Source organism: Hyperolius riggenbachi, chromosome 7 (genome assembly GCF_040937935.1).
Source record: "Hyperolius riggenbachi isolate aHypRig1 chromosome 7, aHypRig1.pri, whole genome shotgun sequence".
Classification (NCBI taxonomy): Eukaryota; Metazoa; Chordata; class Amphibia; order Anura; family Hyperoliidae; genus Hyperolius; species Hyperolius riggenbachi.
Window position 1 is genome coordinate 119,260,506 of NC_090652.1, and position 19,009 is coordinate 119,279,514.

Sequence of the window (19,009 nt, forward strand, 5' to 3'; positions counted from 1 at the left end):
AACAGGATCTGATCGACTGGTGATCACATCTGTTTTTACGGATGTGTTTGCCACAAAATTGTCAGTGTGAAACGGGCCTAAGTGACAGCAACATAGGAGAAAAGTAATTTATGGCTCATTTTACTCTGGAAGAAACAAACTTTGTATGTATTTACTTATATTTTAAATGTTAAAATGTTCACGATAGTGGTCTTTTAATGGGCATTTTGTATTAATTTACTTTTTAATGCAAATATAAAAAGGATTGAGCAATCTTGTATCAAAACCATGGCAGCTCTGAGTGTTCCAATGTCCTTGAAGGGGATTGCTTATCTTCTGTTGCCTTGGACTTGCCATGCAGCCTCCTTTCCACAGGATCACCTTCATTAGCATTAACTTCTTTATTACAGACTGAGCTAGTAGTACAGCAAAGAGGTGTTCATTAGACCAATCCATGGAATAGTATAATCAGGCTTCATCAGCAGTGTAACTAAAGCCACAGCAGCGGCTATGGGGACCAGAGGAGGGGAGAGAGTGCTGGGCCCCTTTATTAGCACACTAGCCACTAATGTACATGGAGGACTTTAGAGGTCTTTAGGGGGTGGAGGAACATGGATGCACTGGAAGTGGGGGCATTATTGTTGATGTAAAGCAGCCACTAATGAAAGTGGGAATCACTCAGGCTGCATTTCCACTTGTGCGGTGCGAATCGCCGCGGTAAAAATTTGCATGCGGATGCGAAATTCGCATGCGGTTTCATGCGAATTTTCATGCAAATTCGCACGCGAATTCGCATGGATGACGATTTATGCGAATTTAACCATGGCACTGCTGGTGTGCTTTTCCATTGTTTCTAAGCGAATTCGCATGAAAATTCGCATACCCAAACCTCATGCGAATTTCCTATTAAATACATTGTATGCGATTCGCATAGCGGTATGCGGTATGCGAATTCTGATGGCTCTGCCATGCAAATTTTTTCTGCACAGAAAAACGCAAAGGAATCCTGACAAATGGAAACGGTCCCATTCACTTGTATTGCTATGCGAATTTGCATGCGAAAAACGCATGTGAATTCGCGATAGTGGAAATGAGCCCTCAGACTAGTATAACCTGCCACTAGCTCAGCTGGGATTAGTGTGGTCACAATGAGCAATGCGTGTGGTTAATTCTTCGGTAAGGATACTAAGTGGAGGCACATTAAACATGCCTCAACTTATTTGGACAATTGACCACCAGCGCAATAAGGCACTGAAGATTTTATTAGTAGGAAGGGTGGGTACACAGACTACCAAAGGATAATGTGGGTTTCAATACAGGGAATACTCATTCTGGCATTCCGATTTTGCATGGGTGGGGTGTCAGGCAGCCAGATCCCTAGTAGGGCTAAGCTGGGTATGGTGTCCCCAGTGTGGCCAGGTGTCCCCCGTATTGCAGGCAGCCTTTACTCACCTCCCAGGCTCCAGCGATGAGCAGCTGTGGACCCCTCCGCTCTGGCCGGCATCACCGCTCATACCGACGCTAAGTTCCGGGTCGCAGCTTGATGACGTCATCAAGCCGGGGGCCCTGATGCAGTCACAACCTCTGCATCCCCTATTGCGATGTCAATTCCCTTGGGGTACAATTTATCAATACCAGTGCAAAGAAAAAAAATTAGCAACCTGGAGGAAACAGCTGCAGAAGTGAAGCATTGCTCCGATTAACCAATCACAATCTTTGATATTGATATATACACCATACTTCAGCTTTGTTTCCATCTTCTTGGACTAATTTTGATAAATATCCCCTCATCTGTAGTTATGCCTTTTTATATGCCATTTGAAATCTGCCAGCAGAAAGGTAATCTTTGGTATTTTTATAAAAGACATTTTAAACTGGAAGCTGATGAGAACAATTCATGTGTTTAATTAATCTGAATGTCCAATCACTTGCAGACAGCTCTGAATAGCTCTGTCTGGCTTCTTTCCCTTTCACTGTGAGGTTATGGAACAAAACATACTAGGCAGAGTTCATCTTGCCCTTTCACTGTAGCACCTGATTATATCTTTATCTTCACTAGTCTGAAAATAATATTCTACAAGGCAAATACTTATGTTGATAGGCAACTATAAAAACCATTGCATGTTCCTGCATGCAAATATCGTTTATACTTCCCAGAATGAGAGCCACACATTTGCAACATGTAAAACAGGAGCTTGCAGAACTAGATTAAGAAGAGATGTATTTTTCATTTGAAGCGCATATTTATTGATAAGTAGCTAATATTTCAACCTGTAAGCCTACCCTGTGCTTTAGAAAGCACCACCTTGACCTCCTAAAAATGTGAGATTCCTGGCTATCATGTGGATTCCCACGATCATATATTGTATGTAACTATTCACTTGGAAGAAGAATATAGATTGGACATTTTGACCTTCCTGAGCTGCATGCTTGTTCCACCAGTGTTACATCACTATATCAGAAGTTCTTAAAGAGACTCCGTAACAAAAATTGCATCCTGTTTTTTATCATCCTACAAGTTCCAAAAGCTATTCTAATGTGTTCTGGCTTACTGCAGCACTTTGTACTATCACAGTCTCTGTAATAAATCAACTTATCTCTCTCTTGTCAGACTTGTCAGCCTGTGTCTGGAAGGCTGCCAAGTTCTTCAGTGTTGTGGTTCTGCTATGAACTCCCCCTTCCAGGCCCCTCTATGCACACTGCCTGTGTGTTATTTAGGATTAGAGCAGCTTCTCTCTTCCCTCTTATCTTTTACAAGCTGGATAAATCGTCCTCTGAGCTGGCTGGGCTTTCACATAGTGAGGAATAACAGACAAGGGCAAAGCTGTTTGCAGGAAGAAAAGAGCAGCCTGAAACTTCAGTGCATGAGAGATGCAGGGGGAAAGAAACACGCAATGATCTCTTGAGATTCAAAAGGAAGGCTGTATACAGCCTGCTTGTGTATGGATGTATTTTCTATGTGTGGACATACTGTACATCAACCTACTTCCTGTTTTGGTGGCCATTTTGTTTGTTTATAAACAAACTTTTTAAAACTGTTTTTAACCACTTTTAATGCGGCGGGGAGCGGCGAAATTGTGACAGAGGGTAATAGGAGATGTCCCCTAACACACTGGTATGTTTACTTTTGTGTGATTTTAACAATACAGATTCTCTTTAAACCAGTCCTCGCCAATAATAATGCATTTTATAGATCTCCACACAAGAACTCTTTGCAGTCCAGCTAATTAGTTTACTAAGTTCACTTACATCCTGAAAAGGAACATAATGTACTGGCATGGCACTAACATATATTGAGGTGCTAAGCAATGCACTCTTTTTAACAACATGCCCACTCCTCCCACTGCTGGTAGCCATGGCATAGTGTGGCCAAGACATAACTGAAGGTAGTAATGCAGGTCCACCATCAGGGAGCGCTGCAGGTCCGCCATCGGGGAGCAGTGCCCCTCAGGGAGCAGTGAAGGCCCGCCATCAGGCAGCAGGCGCAGGCCCGCCATCAGGCAGCAGGCGCAGGCCCGCCATCAGGCAGCAGGCGCAGGCCCGCCATCAGGGAGCAGGCGCAGGCCCGCCATCAGGGAGCAGGCGCAGGCCCGCCATCAGGGAGCAGGCGCAGGCCCGCCATCAGGGAGCAGGCGCAGGCCCGCCATCAGGGAGCAGTGCAGGTCCGCCATCAGGGAGCAGTGCAGGTCCGCCATCAGGGAGCAGTGCAGGTCCGCCATCAGGGAGCAGTGCAGGTCCGCCATCAGGGAGCAGTGCAGGTCCGCCATCCAGTACAAAGCCCAAGGTGGGGAGGCCCACAATGGTAAATTATATGGAGGACCTAGGAGGGACTCATTTACACTGCATATGGAAGCACACAAACCAACCTATAAAAATACTGATGGCCAGCCATCGGTAGGAACAACTGCTAAATAGTTCATGAAAGTACAAATAGAAACAGTGGGGAGTCAGTGCATAGTATTGTAAACTCCTCCAGTCAATGGCCTCTTAGTGAGGCCTGAGGACAAGTTTGGGAAGTGTAAGTGCATGGCATTGGCAACCTACTTTTGCTTTTTACTGCTGTTTAATCTAGGACTGTGTCTTCAAATCACGATCAGACTGAATATGGTTTTGTATATGCATATGATATTGCATTATTATTCAGAGCTTTCTGAAAGTCATCTTGAATTATATGTAAGCACCACTTACACTTTATACTGACTTTTGTACTAGAGTCATGTGGTTGTATTTGAGGTTTGAATGTTTTGTTGTAACTACTGAGGAGGGTTGCAGTGATGATTTAAAGGTGTAGGAGCCCTTTTATCGTGATTCCATTTTGTTGTGAGACTTCTTAAACTTAAGAAACTCTTTTACTTCTACTGGGTGAGCATTTCAAATACACACTGACCTGGCAAACATACACCAACACACAATGGCAGCTCTGTCTCCTGGGCCACCTGGCAGAGTCTTTCAAATTCCAGTTGCAATCATGAGTATTTGCTCAAGACAAGTGTTCCTGGTGCTCAGACTTTGCCAGAGATATCGGAATACCCATGCAGCTCAGGGTGACCCAGAACCACTGGGAAAGTATAAGGGACTAAAAGAGACCAAACGGCCCTCCTACTGAAAAGCAATGCTCAGTGTGATTTGCCATCTTAAAACAGAATGCATTTGCGATAATTCAGCTTTACATGAGCAACTGTAGCTTCCCACAGTTCATCACTACTGAACAGTAACTGCCATGCACTGATTAGGACCAACAGTCCGACACAAGCTGTCTGCATGTTGGGTGGCTCTGTAAAATGTATAAACTATAGGCTTGCTATACTCCAGTGGTTCTAGATGTAAGCATGGCTTCAGATGTACAAAGATATCTTGTAAATTCAGATTTGACGCATTGTGGGAAGCCACCGTTGCTCACTTAAAGGACAAGAATATGGAGGCTGCCATATTTTTTCTCCTTCCAAGCAATACCAGCTGCCTGGCAGCCCTGCTGATCTATCTGGCTGCAGTAGTGTCTGAATAACCCCAGAAACAAGCATGCAGCTGCATACATATGAACTGCCGCCGGAAGACTTGGGCGCAGGATATAGCCGGTATATGGCTTATCCTGCTGCTGCACAAGTTCCCAGCGGTGTTAAATACTATTCCCCCTCTAGGTCCACGTGAATAGTGGGGGAATGATGTAATTTGGCTTCCAGCTATTGCTGGCGGCCGAATTACAGTGTTTTAAAAGCAACTTCAGCTCAGTCTTTTGACGGCGCCGAACTTACTGATTGAGTCGTTATAGCCATAATTCCTATTCCGGCTTATGGTGGCGCTGGCTGTGCCCAAATCTCCTGCGCTGTTATTACAGCGCTTGAGCATGCAGCTAATTTTGTCAGATCTGACAATATTGTCAGAAACACCTGATCTGCTGCATGCTTGTTCAGGTTCAGGGTCTATGGCTAAAGGTATTAGAGGCAGAGGAGGATCAGCAGGGCAGCCAGGTAAATGGTATTGCTTAAAAGGAAATAAATATGGCAGGCTCCATATCCCTCTTGCTTCAAGGCTGAATTATCGCAAATACCTGGCCCTAAGAAGGCAAATTACCCAGAGATATTGAAAAAGAACCTTTGCAAATAATATAATGGCTTGAAACACCGAGTAGTTCTGGAAGAAAAGGGAAATACTAAATGTACAAAGTGATATGATACATGCTTACTGGACTATCTGCTGTGGCAACATGTAAAGCATTGCTTCACCTTTCTATAGTTTTTCCTGTAAAGCGGCCATGCCAAGAATGAGTCCATTTTTTCTGCAAGTTCACATGCTCAGTAAAAATGCACTTGGCCATGACCATGCTATAGCACACAGGTGTCGAACTCCAGGCCTGGAGGGCCAGATCCATGCCAGTGTTTAGGATGGACTGAGAAAGAGGAATGTGTTCTACCTGATGGACTACACCTTTCCTGATTCAGACCCAACAATTAATTTGAGCTGTGTCAAAAATGTGTGAAGACCTCGGCCCTCGAAGGACCGGTTTGACATCCCTGCTATAGGGGCTTGCTTAGAAATGGAGAACATCTGTCAAAATGTATATAATGCCCCACAGCTGAATAAAGGAAGGAGAGATCAATAGGAATGGGAGCTACATTGGAAGAAACCAGGAAGGCAGGAAAGTAAGAAAAGCCTAACAGGGAAAGACACAGATACGCACAACAGTTTTAGTTTATATTTTCACTTCAGGTGCACTTTACAGCATAGCCAACTTAAAAAAAACTGATGGCAAATCAATGCTACTAATGTCATTTTCTAATCTAATTAAATTGTAGTCTGGCAGGAGGATCCACACAGCAACAGTACTGGCATCAGGTAATGATTAGGGTTGCATAGATTACTATACATTTACAGCAGACCAGGTTTATATAGCTGTCCACTGCCAAAGCGGTGTTTTCCGCATTTCTCAACTGCTGCAGCCATTGTCACCTTCTGTCTTGCAGGAAGCAGAATTGCAGAGTGACGGGTATAACTGAGGTGACCGCTGACACCGGAACCAGCTGTACTCCCATTTCCTGCCTTATAATTGCCATCCCCAAAATTAATAAACTCACCCTGTTTGACTTGCTGCTCTGTCCTTGTTAAAACTTTCTCAGGCACTCCTTTCTGCTGCAGCTAATTTGTAAACAAGTTAGGATGTTTACCTACAGTAATTACCTAGGATTTGTATCTCAGCTGCATTTTGTTTTTGCTCTGACAACTCCAGAGATGAATGTAAAGAGGCAGAGTTCGTTCATAGTTCATGGTTAATAACACTACATTACCCAGATCCATTACAACAGCAGGGGGAAACTGTGCTGGCCTTTGCTGTATCAATAGTTAGGAGCACCTCCTCAAACACAAAAATCTAATTCATATACAAAGAGGCAGCACGTCATATTCTAAAATCCAGCACTGGAGGTCCTGTGTGAAGCGGATCTCCTTTCCAGGCATAGGAAAGCCTTTACCACACCCTGTCATACATCACTCACCATCATGAGACCCACTCAATAGGTCTTGCAAAGATTTGGGGAAGTTTAGGGTCTCTCCTCCACAGGTCCATCACTGTCAGTCACTGTGTCAGTCACTATAGCCAGATCAGACCACCCCAGCTCTTTGAAGAAGACCAATATCTCATCTTACTCTATTTTGGGTGTCAGTACAGTACCTCAAATAAAAGTTCCTCCCATAGCGTAAGACCATAAAAAAAAACTTTAATACACTCCGTTGCTCAAAGCGCTAGCCTCATGTATACTCATAGTTAGTAGTTTTAGCACCAGAGTGTGGCCAGGCCCCCGGTCACAGCCAATGAGAGGCCACAAACTTGGGAGAGCCCATCATAAATTCCTCTACACTCTATACCCTAGGTTCTCACATTCCTGCCTCTGCTGCTGAGCGGTACGCCCTTTGTGGCTGGCAGTGCAGCTACTGCCCAACAGTCTTGTATTACTGTCAAGTTCTTCCATGCTCAGTGTGCAATAAAGTATTTAATCCTTTCCACACCTTCCCTAGTGTACTTATAAAATTCATGTTTATCTCGTCACCTTGCAGTGCCTGCAATTTGAACCCATTCCTCACTGCCCAGTTATTTATAAAATAATAATAATAATAATAATAATAATAATAATAATAATAATAATAATAATAAGAAGAAGATTGCAAACCCAGTCAACCAGGCATGAAATAATAATAATAATAATAATAATAATAATGCAAACGTAGTAGTAGTAGTAGTAGTGGTGTTTAAAAAGTCTTTTCCCACCCTAAAGATAAACAACACTATTTCAAAACTTTTTTCATTAATACTCAGGGTCCATGGCTTTAATCTCTGAATCACTGAGCCAATGGACTGAATGTTCCCAATTTTGTTGCATCATCGACATCTGACTTTCATGTGAAAAGTCATTTAAAATTGAGAAATCTTATTTCCAGGTAACAGAACTTACTTTTCATCTCGAGATGAACGCCAGATTTCCATAATGACCTCAGAGGGATCAACAGAAATATGTGAATGTCTTTTACAGAATCTGGTTGCAAGACGTTTGGCTCTAGACTGAGTGACAGAAGAGTCTGCTTGGCATATGATCTCAGGGTGGACAAGTCAGTCAATATCTAGCAAATCTCAAGTTTTCAACCTCCATAGTTTAAAACTTTGCAGGATCCCTTTGTCAAGGTTGCCTCCAGCTGATCCTTTCCTTGAGAAAGGAATTCTTTAAAGAGAACCTGAACTGAAAATAAAAAGTAAAAATAACCATATACAGGTTATACTTACTTCCCATGTAGCCTACTCCTCCATCTCTTTCTCCTCTCCTGCGTCCTGTTTGTCCACTGTGATCAATGGATTTCTCAGTCCTCCATTTTAAAAATGGCCATTACCCCACAACAGCTTCCTGGTCAGCACACTTTTAAACTGTAATATCACCCACTTGAACCATAGGGAAACATGGACATTACCTTGCACATTCAGTTGTAACTGACAGCAGCTGATATATAACTGACAGCAACTGGTATATTTCAGTTCTGACAAAATGTTGTCAGAACTAGAAGGGATCACTGTAAGAAGAAAATGGCGAGCTTCTGAGAGGAACTGAGGGGGAGGTTAGTATGTAATATTCATTTGCAGCTACATCATGTGTCTATTTTAAATAATTTTACTCACTTCAGGTTCCCTTTAAAGCTGATCTGAACTCAGAATGTCTGCTCTGCACTAAAAGATACGCAACAGCATAATAACCTTTAAACAAAAAACATTTCTATGTTAAACCTGATACAAACCCTAATATAAATCTGCACAGTTTCTACTTCCTGATTCATGGAAGCAGACATATTGTTAACAGCCTGTGCTTTCAAATGGCCTTATCTGCTATCTCTGCCATGGGCAGTCATGTGACACAGGGGAGAGATCAGATTACAGTTGTAATTAGACACAAATGAGGGAATTAAACAGGCTAACTTCTCTTCATACATACAGGGTGTATTTCTCTACGTATCTCTTCAGTCCTGTGCAAGAGTTCAGGTCCACTTTAATAGTATAACTTACATAAGAATTATTCCTCTACATACAGTAAGTTGTTTACTACCAACCTGAGGAGGTGACACTCTGTAGTGATAGTGAAGCTCTGTTTATGTATATCTGTACTGATAAGCATATACAGTATTGTGCATTTAGAGCTATAAATAACAGCAGTGTCTATAATAAACCATTAGCCTTTGCCCATTAAGTTTATGGTCTTAAAAGAAAGAAAAAAGCACAAGGAAAATATAAATGGAAAATACAAGAATGTTGATCATCAATTTAGTCACCTTTTGACCAAGTCTATGCAATGTTCAGAATGCATCCGATGCAATGGGATTCAATGGACTACAGTATCCCAATGCAGAGCATGCAGTGTGTTACCGCATAATGCACACTAACATTGGCAATGAAGTATAAAACAAAAGTGATTTGAGTCCACCATCAGGTAAAGGGAACCTGAAGTGAGAGACATGTGGAGAGTGCCATATTTATTTCCTTTTAAACAACACCAGTTGCCTGGCAGCCCTGCTGACCATTCTGCCATCAGTGTCTAAATAACACACCTGAAACAAGCATGCAGCTAATCTCGTCAGACTCTTGTCAAACATTACATCTGCATGCTTGTTCAGGGTCTATGGCTAAACACATTAAAGGCAGTGGATCAGCAGGACAACCAAGCAATGTACATTGTTAAAAAGGCAATAAATATGGCAGCCTCCATACCCCTCAACTTCAGGTTCCCTACAGGATACCAGAGGTGACACGTGACATGAGATAGACCTGGGTATGCACAGTGCCAAGCACACAAATAACTATGCTTTGTTCCTTTTTTTCTTTCTCTGCCTGAAAGAGTTAAATATTAAGTATGTAAGTGGCTGACTCAGTCCTGACTCAGACAGGAAGTGACTACAGTGTGACCCTCACTGATAAGAAATTCCAACTATAAAACACTTTCCTAGCAGAAAATGGCTTCTGAGAGCAGGAAAGAGATAAAAAGGGTCAATAGAGTTTAGCTATGGTATACTTCAATGAATGTATCATTGAGCAAAAACAAACAGTTAAAACTTAAAAAGTAGATTGAATAATAAAATAAAACTGTGGAATATCTTAAAAACTCATTTTCAGGAGAAGGAACTTGGAGGCCGATTAACCATCCCATTCGATTATTATAATCTGATAAAAATCAGTGCCGTCAAGTGCATGCCTGATCGACGATGCAACCTATTTGGAGCCAAAATTGGTCGCATGAATCGGTCAGGCATGTTGCAAGTAAAGATGGGCTATGAGTAGTTAGGAGTTCGTTAATACTCAGGATTCAAAATTGTAAAGAAGTTTAATGTCACACACGCGTCCATGTTACTCTTGCAACCGTGTGGGCGAATGTATGGGTGGAGAATGGTGCCCGGAGCCATTAACTGACAGGCAATGTATAGTGCATATGTATAGTGCACCGGGCACGGGGAGGGGGGGGGGGGGGGGGGGACTGTCACAAGGCAGATTCTGAATCTATTTCAGCATGACAGTTCTGAATCTATTTCAGCATGACAGATCTATCTCTTGGTCGATCTGCCCATGATGTATGGGCACCTCAACAGCGCCAATCCAATAATCCAAACAAAGGGACTGCACACAATCAGAAAATGTGCTTTATTTTTCCATCACATGGGTATCACACCATCTGACAATTATAACCACCGATTGTTTCAGGGCCATTTGGGATCCCCTTTGTGAAGGCACAGGACAAATCGCAATACAAAGATTACTGAAAGCAATGGTGGCAGCCATTTTGCTACACAACCAATTTTTATGTACAACTTCATTGGGTAATGTACAAAAACTGACAAGAAAATTAATTTTCCAAGGGAGTGAGAAGTTTACAAGGGAGGAACAATTAATACATGTGGTGATTAACTAGACCAGCTGCCAGTAGCAGAATTTTCTGCTCCAAAATCCTGTCTCTTGGAAGAACATTGGGCCTGATGCACAAACCGCCAGTAATATTGCTGTGCATAGGAAGCACACAGAAATATTATCCCCTACTAACGCCTGTACTGCCAGTACTGCATCTTGCGCAATTACAAAGGTACCACGGCTCGCACCAACATGAGCATTGCTGTGGTAACTGGCATTACTTAGCACACATTACTATAGCAATGCTCACATTACTCATGTATCGCTTGTCACTCCAACTGCGTAACAAACTCTGCTGGTGTTAGTTCTGGTTTATTGCCGGGCACTGGCTACCCACAGCAATCTTACCGGTGCTTAAAGTGAACCAGAGACAAAGCACCCTCATGTATTTTTCCATATATATGAGTGGGAACATTAGAGAAAACACCTACCCTGCTCTCTGTTTCATTCTTCACTGCTCAGCCTGCTTGTTATCAGCCCTGATAAAATCCCCAACTGAGCATTCAGTCTGGCTTTGTTCAGGAATCATTATAGCTGAGTCATCATAGCAGAGCAAGAAGGGGGCAGGCTTGGGCTTGAAAAGACATCAGAGAAGACAGACTCAGCTATAGTGAAGAATGAATCAGAGAGCAGGGTAGGTGTTTTCTCTAATGTTCCCACTGATATATATGGTAAAATACATGAGGGTGCTTCGTCTCTGGTTCACTTTAAAAGACAAAGCAAATCAACAGCCCAAAATAGTGTAATATGTCAATTCAAATACGTGTATTGGTAAATATGTGATTGTACTCACAAAACTGGGTTACCACTGGTAACTACAATGGAGGCAAGTGGGGAGATTAGACCTGACCCCACTCGGGTTAAGAATGTCGGTCTCTTTAGAGGGAATAGGGGTAAAAACCCTACACCAATGGTGGACTCACGAGATGAATGGATTTATTTTAATTTTTTGGAGCATCTTGAATGAAGTATTGTTTCAGTGAATATAGACTGACGAGTCTACTTATGGGTGGTAAATCCACCACTACCTACCGTTTTTTAAACTTTTTTGCTCATCTGTTCTAAATCCCTTCATTCTTACCATTGGTTCATGCACTAGGCCCTCAATTAGCATTTTTTTTAATATTTTTTTTTATAATCAATATTTAACTCCTCAATTTTTTTGTACAGAGGAAATGAAGCAATTGAAAATAGAGTTTCTCTGGAGCGGAGGTTCTCAACTTGCGGTACTTGTTCCCTGGAGAGTACTTTTGTTGGGCTCAGGCCTACTTGAATTTGGGAAGGTCAATCCATTATAGTAAGTTTTCAGATTACGAACCTCAAATCATTTTAAACAAACCTTAATGTTTAGGTTAAGTAAAAGCATACAAGAACATTAAAACATCATTTGTATGGAACACTCCTAACATATAGACCTGCCAAGGGACTTGTCCCCAAGAGGGGGGTACTTTCTAACACTATTTGTCATAGAGGGGTACATGCTGTATTAATGTTGATGAAATACACGGCTATGGAGTGAATGAATGTGGGGGAATTCCAGGTATAATGTATCAGATTTATTGTTAAATAATTAGCTATAAGCCCTGACATTGAACAGGCCCTCAGGCAGTCTGTGCTAGTGACGGATTAGCAACCCCGCAACCTTCCAACCTTCCCATCCAACGTTACACTGACAGAAACCACAAGAAGCTCTGGGCATTGTAATATTCCTGCAGACTTTGTGGAGTAGGAGGAAATCCTGTCCAATTTGAAGGACGGTTTTCACAAAATAAGTGAAAATGTACTCAGCGATGTGAATACGCGGACTAGCGACAGCAACCTCCATAGAGGTAAATGGAGCTTCCGGCGGGGGGAGGAGGAACGTCGGCGACAGCTTCCGTCTCGCCGCTGGTCCCTCTTCCGCGTGTGTACGCGGAGGGACCTGGAGAGAAGCTGTCGCCGGCCTGTCGCTAGCACGCTCACGTGTGCTGGCGACAGGCCACTTCTGCAGCCCGTGAGTACGGGCCATTACACTTCGATCTCTACAGAAAACTCACAATCAGCAGATTCAGGACAGTGACCTGGGTCTCAGCCAATACCATTCTCACACACTGGGGAGCCCGGAGATAACATCTCACATTAACAATTAAAGGAACCTTGCACTGGATCACTACCAACTAAAAGGTGGAGTAAAAGAGAACCAGCACAGCAGCCATGAAATATGCATGGTTTTTATTGAAAGTCAGCACTAGCTCACTTTATATTCATTTCAACCTCCATCTACAGGCTCTCTTTAATTCACAGGTGTCAAACACAAAGCCAGTGAGCCGAATGCACCCCTCCTTAACATTTTATGTTGCCCTCCAGAGCTTGGAGCAAGGTAAGGTGACAACCATTCTCAGTTTGAGCTGGGGTACAGCAACAACCCATGGGGCCCCTCAGCAAAATTACCATAAAGCCCCTTCTCAGCATCAAAACCCCCTCTTTTGGCTAGCATCTTTCTTTGGACCACATTTCATCTTGAGGATTTTTTGCTGAAGCAGCACTGGAGCAGGTAAATATTAATCTGCTTCACTGAGCTACTCTGCAGAACGGGGAGGAGCTGGCCCTCCATGTCACTGAGGGCCCGTTTCCACTAGAGCGAATCTGCATGCGTTTCCTGCATGCAGATTCGCATAGACAATACAAGTGGATGGGCCTGTTTCCACTTGTCAGGATTTCCGAGCGTTTTTCTGTGCAGAAAAAAATCTGCACGGTAGACCCCGCAGAATTCGCATACCGCTATGCGTATCGCATACAATGTATTTAATAGGAAATTCGCATGCGTTTTCGTATGCGAATTTTACCGCAAATTTGCTGGCGTTTTCGCATAAAATCAATGTAAAAGCACAAAGGCACTGACATGGTTAAATTTGCACACTTACTAACATATGCGAAAACGCCTGCGAATCCGCGGTAAAATTTGCATACGTGTGTGAATTCGTTTTGCGTTTTCCACGACTAATTCGCACCACACAAGTGGAAACGGGCCCTTAGAGACTGTTCAATAAATGTTAAATCTTAATAAACGGTTTGGCGAATGAATTACACTAGGTTTTAGATTTTGGCCCCTTATGTGATTGAGTTTGTCACCCCTGTAGTCTTAATGAATAATATGATACAAGTACTGTAAGTAAGGAGGATGCAAGCAGGAATTTCTGTAGAGGAAATGGGCAGGTGTCTTCTCAGCAGAAAGTGAAGGTGTGCAATGAAAAAAAAGGCCGAAGCAGTGTTGTGTCACAACAAATGACAGCAGCTGCTCCTCGGCGGCTCACCTGAGCATACAAGAATAACAGAAGAAAGGTTTTCACAATCGCCCTTGAGTCTTTACACAACAAGTACAGCCAAAACAAATCAACCCTACGACCTGGCCAAAAACAGAGACACACCTATTCCTAACAATAGAGAAACCAGTATGCAGCCCATATTCTCTCTGCAATATCCTATGCACCAAGCTGAAACACACCTCTTTTCTTAAATCGGAGAATATGATGCCAATGACTATCAATAATCATTACAATGTCCCTATGGGGAATATTTTTTGCCAGACAAAGAAAAACCCTTTCTTGTCAAACGTGAATGTCTCATGTATCATAGAAACTCCTTACTCATGAGGTCTCTGCATTAATGTAAATTCATGTACAGAATGTAGTGCTAGAACTGCTTTTGCTATGTATTTCTTTAGGGTTACTTAGTGTCTCAAGTCACATCATACTGACAAACAGTATAAGCTTGTGGTCCAGCACCTTGGTGGTCTGGAGGTAAGATGAGGTATGCAATGTCACTAGGCTGGGACATGATGCAGTTTCCTGAACCAGGTAAAAATCAAGAGACCAGAAGTCATGTGACTTGATTGAATTGGATATATAGCATCATTGTAATTGACAGACTATACAGGGGTAGTCCAGTTGTGTTATTTTGCTAGAATAAGGGAGGTCATACAGAACCCGATGAAGGCTTGGTTCACACTTGTGGCAGAGCTCCAACGGCTAGCCGGAGCCGAGAGTGCAGCATTCGCTCTGGTAATCAATGCAGAGTCCAGAACACATGTGTTGTGACCTTAGACTTGTATGGGAAATGCATCCGTTTGCCTGGAAAAATCATGCAGGTTGGGACTTTGCGTTGCACTGACCACAACAGATCTAATAATGCAAAACAACACGCATGAACGGATCCAATGCAGAAGAACATGTATGAATGGTTCTTACATACATAGGATCTGTAGACACATCCGTTATCCGATAATTCCAGTGCATGTCTGCTGGATCATTAGAGACGCAAGCCATCTAATATTCCAGCAAATATGGACTGAATGTTTTCAAAATTGTCTGCTATAAGATAGTAGATACAGTTGCTGCAAGCGATTTTGCCAAATTAAATGGGGTATTGAAGAAATATGTCCGATAGGAGTCCGTGCAAAACTTGCTCACCTCATTCCAGCTGAAGTTGTGTTTAACAGTAAAAAGAGTTTTTGAGCACTGATGAAACCACCTTAATTTTTTCTGACCATACTTCATGCTTATATGGAGAGCCTTTACTTACTCCCCTTGCAGGGGCATAACTAGAAATCTCTGGGCCCTACTGAAAAGAAAAAAATAACTTTTTGGATGGGCCCCCCAGGAAGGAGGAAAATTAGGTGCCAATTGCACTGCAGAAGTTTGGGGGGTGCCATAGCTGTCCATATTAATATCAGTTACAGATGGAAAGTTGGGCGCCTGCTATTTGTAGCCACAGTTCGCAAAGTGGGCAGCCTCCGGCACCCAATTTTCCATCTATAAGTAATATTTCTATGAGCACCTATGGTGGTACTCGAAATGTTGCATTTTCTGTGATGGATTTGTGGCAAGTTAAGGGATAATGTTAGGCATCACACCTGATGAAGGCCGGAGCCCGAAACATGTAGTGTATATTGACATGCAATAAAACTTGAACGCAAGTTTGTGCCTGTGGAGTGCCTCCTTCTACTTTACTGTGTACTAGGCATCACAAAGGCATGGGGGGGGGGGGGGGGGGGTGTTAAGGTTAGGTGTGTGTTTGTGGTTTCTATGTGAGAGTTAACTTTAGCTGAAAAAACACACAGAATCCATTATATGTAAAGGGGATGAGAGATAAAAATAAGGATCATGAGACAAACATACAGAGAGAGTCATCAGCCATGTAAAAATTAGGAGAGACAGAGAACTCACAGGCAAGTTGTGGGAAGCAATAAAAAAATTTCCCCTACTGAGAGACTGACAACTAAGGGTGCGTAGAGAAAAAGCTTTCTGCTCTCTGCACAATTGTTTTAAATGACTGCATCTGCTCAGCTACTGATAAGGAATCATACCAAATTTTGTAGACAGTCCCTATTCAGTGCGCAGCAGGGTCTTGTGTACAGGACCTGTTCTGCCTCCAGCCTCTCCACCCTCTCCCAAAGTGCTGTTTAGCAGTATGCTCTTTCCTGATTTCTGCCAGGTCACCTGATGCAACATGGTCCCTGACTCCCTTCTGTCCTGACTTTGGAGAAGACAGTAACTGTACATAAGCCATTGTGATACAGACCGAATGTGGCTGTGAGCCCTGTGAGTGCTGCATGCATTGAGAATGTAAATGAATGATCAGCACTGAATCTTTGGAAAATTTAACCCTTGGTGCAGTAGTGCTATTTTTTTTCCTGGACTGCAGTTTACAGTGCCTTTCTATTTTAAACAAAGGAAGAAAACGAGCATGCATCATTAAGCAATGGATATTGCTGATTAGTTTATACAAAGTAGGGGGGGGGGGGGAATAGGTTATAGACCTGATAATGAACATATATAAAACAAAAAGGAAAGCAACCCCTTATATAGAGGGGTTGCTTTCCTTTTTGTTTTATATACAGTGCCTTTCTAGCCAGCTCTTCTAGGGTCCCCTCCCCAGGCTTGCCCCCCCCCCCCCCATGCCTTACGGGGGTGATTGTTACATCATTGCCCACTTGGGTAATAGTAAAACATATTGGGGGAGTTGCTGAAATGTTAGGAAATTGAAAATTGTCCGTTTTTACTACCTCATACATGTTCCTACAGTGAGACCTTTCATTTGTTTAATAGACTGCACAAAAAACTTAAGATAAAATGAGCAAAAGTTACATTGCAGTGCGTTTGCCATTTGTGGTGAAAATAAGCCCTAAGGCCTCGTTCACACAGTTTTCAGAGTGCATTGCGCTGAGTGTTCTGCAAGGTATTGATTTTCCCATATAAATAATGTGCCTGGTTCACATCTATGCGCTGTGCTGCGTTACAAAAACGTAGTGGTGCATGCATTTCTGTGCGTTGAGCTGTAAAGTGCACATCAATGCAAGTGAATGGGTGCGCTTTTTAGCGCATAGAAGCGCTAGTGTTTTTTTTACCCCTAAATGAAAAAAAAATTTAATTTGAAAACAAATCTTTATTGACAACTACTACTACTGTTACAATAAGCAAAAGATGCTTAAAAAACCGCACCGCGACACACTGAAACGTACACTAAAACTTGCACCAAGGCGTGCATTTTTTATCATGCGCTTCTACATGTTTCTGAATGCACACAATGTGAACGAGGCCTTAATAATCTAATGGTTTATGTTGCTCAAAGGCGCACAATTCTAAACAAAGCAACATCCACACCTCACAATTCCAGATGTGTTAAAACTAAAAACAGAAAAACAGCCATTACCTGTCTGAGACTCTTAGCAACACATTTCACTAGTACAGTACCTGTAACAAAATCCTCCAATATTTACTCTGGCAATGCCAGCCAGGCATAGCACTCTGACACAGTACACAGAGTACCCACGAGCAGACAGAAGGCTTCTATATATGGCGTGGTGCTTAGGAAACTCTTTAAAATTTTAAGCACTGAGTCTGGCCTGCAGTTACACAGGTACGTGTAATTCTTCAGTGCACTTTACAAAGGTATATACATATAGTACGGGTGTCTTTCTCTTACATTAAAAGTAGAAGTGTAGACCAGAATAGAAAAGTAAATAATAAAAATAATCTTTTATTCTACCCCCCCCCCCCCAAAAAAAAAATACATTTTAATTTAAATACTTGTGGTTGTTTTAGTTTAAAGCGGTATCGTCACCATAAAAATCAAATTTCAACAGCAACTGGTCTGAGTGTATTAAGTGATAAAGATGCTAATCCTGCAGTCAAAACTTTCAAAACGTTTTCTGCTGTTATGATTTAGAGTTATCACATACTCAAGGAACACTGGCCCTTTAGTAGTCGTGCCAAAGAATTGCATGCTGGGGGTTCTTTTTATCTATAATCTGTTCCTCCTCTTCCCTTTATTTCCCTGCCAGCTTCTTATCTGAAGCCTAATCCCCTACTCACTTGTGTTTACAAGCAAGGCTGAGGCGACTCAGCAACTGGAGGAGACAAGAAAAAAAAAAGTAAAGGGCAGAAATGACATCACGAGTTAGCCTTAACTGTGGGCAAAAGACATGGCCCCCACCAGGAACAGAATTCTCGTAATTTACTATATAACATTCACTGAAATCAAAACGTGGACAGTATAATACATGTGTTATGTAAGTAGATCAAGTATTTATCTACGTATATATGTGTTTTTTTCCCTGGCATAGTATGGCTGATCCTACTGCTTTAAAACTCCAACCAGAACATTTTGTTTCGTTTAGTTTTACATTTGGATTGTAAGTTACCCGATTTTTACCTTAACACAGTAATGGCAGTAAACCATGTACTTTAAGTAAAACAATTGTGATCCAGATCAAAGATTACAATAAAGCCTTTATTGCTGCAATAAGCCAAAAACTGGCACCTCACCCGCTCCTAGGTGCCACACTGTGGCTGTTAGGACTATTGCCAAATCTATAATTTAACCTTTGTAGTCCAAACACTTCCTATTGTATAAAAATAACATACAAATAAAGTGATAAACATATTGTACTACATGAAGCAATGGTACAGGAAATAATTTAAACAAAACTTTACATACAATTGAAGATACCCATGCGCATTGACAAGGGCATTCATCAGTATTAAAAACAAAAAGCAAAAAGGATCTGTGGGTCCGATACAAGATGCACTTAAAAAGGAATCAGAGGTGTGAGACCTATGGAAGCTG

At 42.2% G+C, this 19,009-nt stretch overlaps 1 protein-coding gene across 2 annotated transcripts in view; it reads right to left on the minus strand.

The window, feature by feature from the left end:
• Nucleotides 1-19,009, minus strand: part of BAIAP2L1 (BAR/IMD domain containing adaptor protein 2 like 1) — a 149,787-nt gene that overhangs the window by 104,513 nt on the left and 26,265 nt on the right. The window contains exon 1 of one of the 2 annotated variants that reach the window (XM_068244576.1): nucleotides 4,367-4,556. The exons of the other annotated variant lie outside the window; for it this stretch is intronic. The gene's annotated coding sequence lies outside the window, so the exon portion shown is untranslated. Of the gene's footprint in view, nucleotides 1-4,366; nucleotides 4,557-19,009 lie in introns of those variants that run through there. 2 annotated transcript variants of the gene reach the window in all.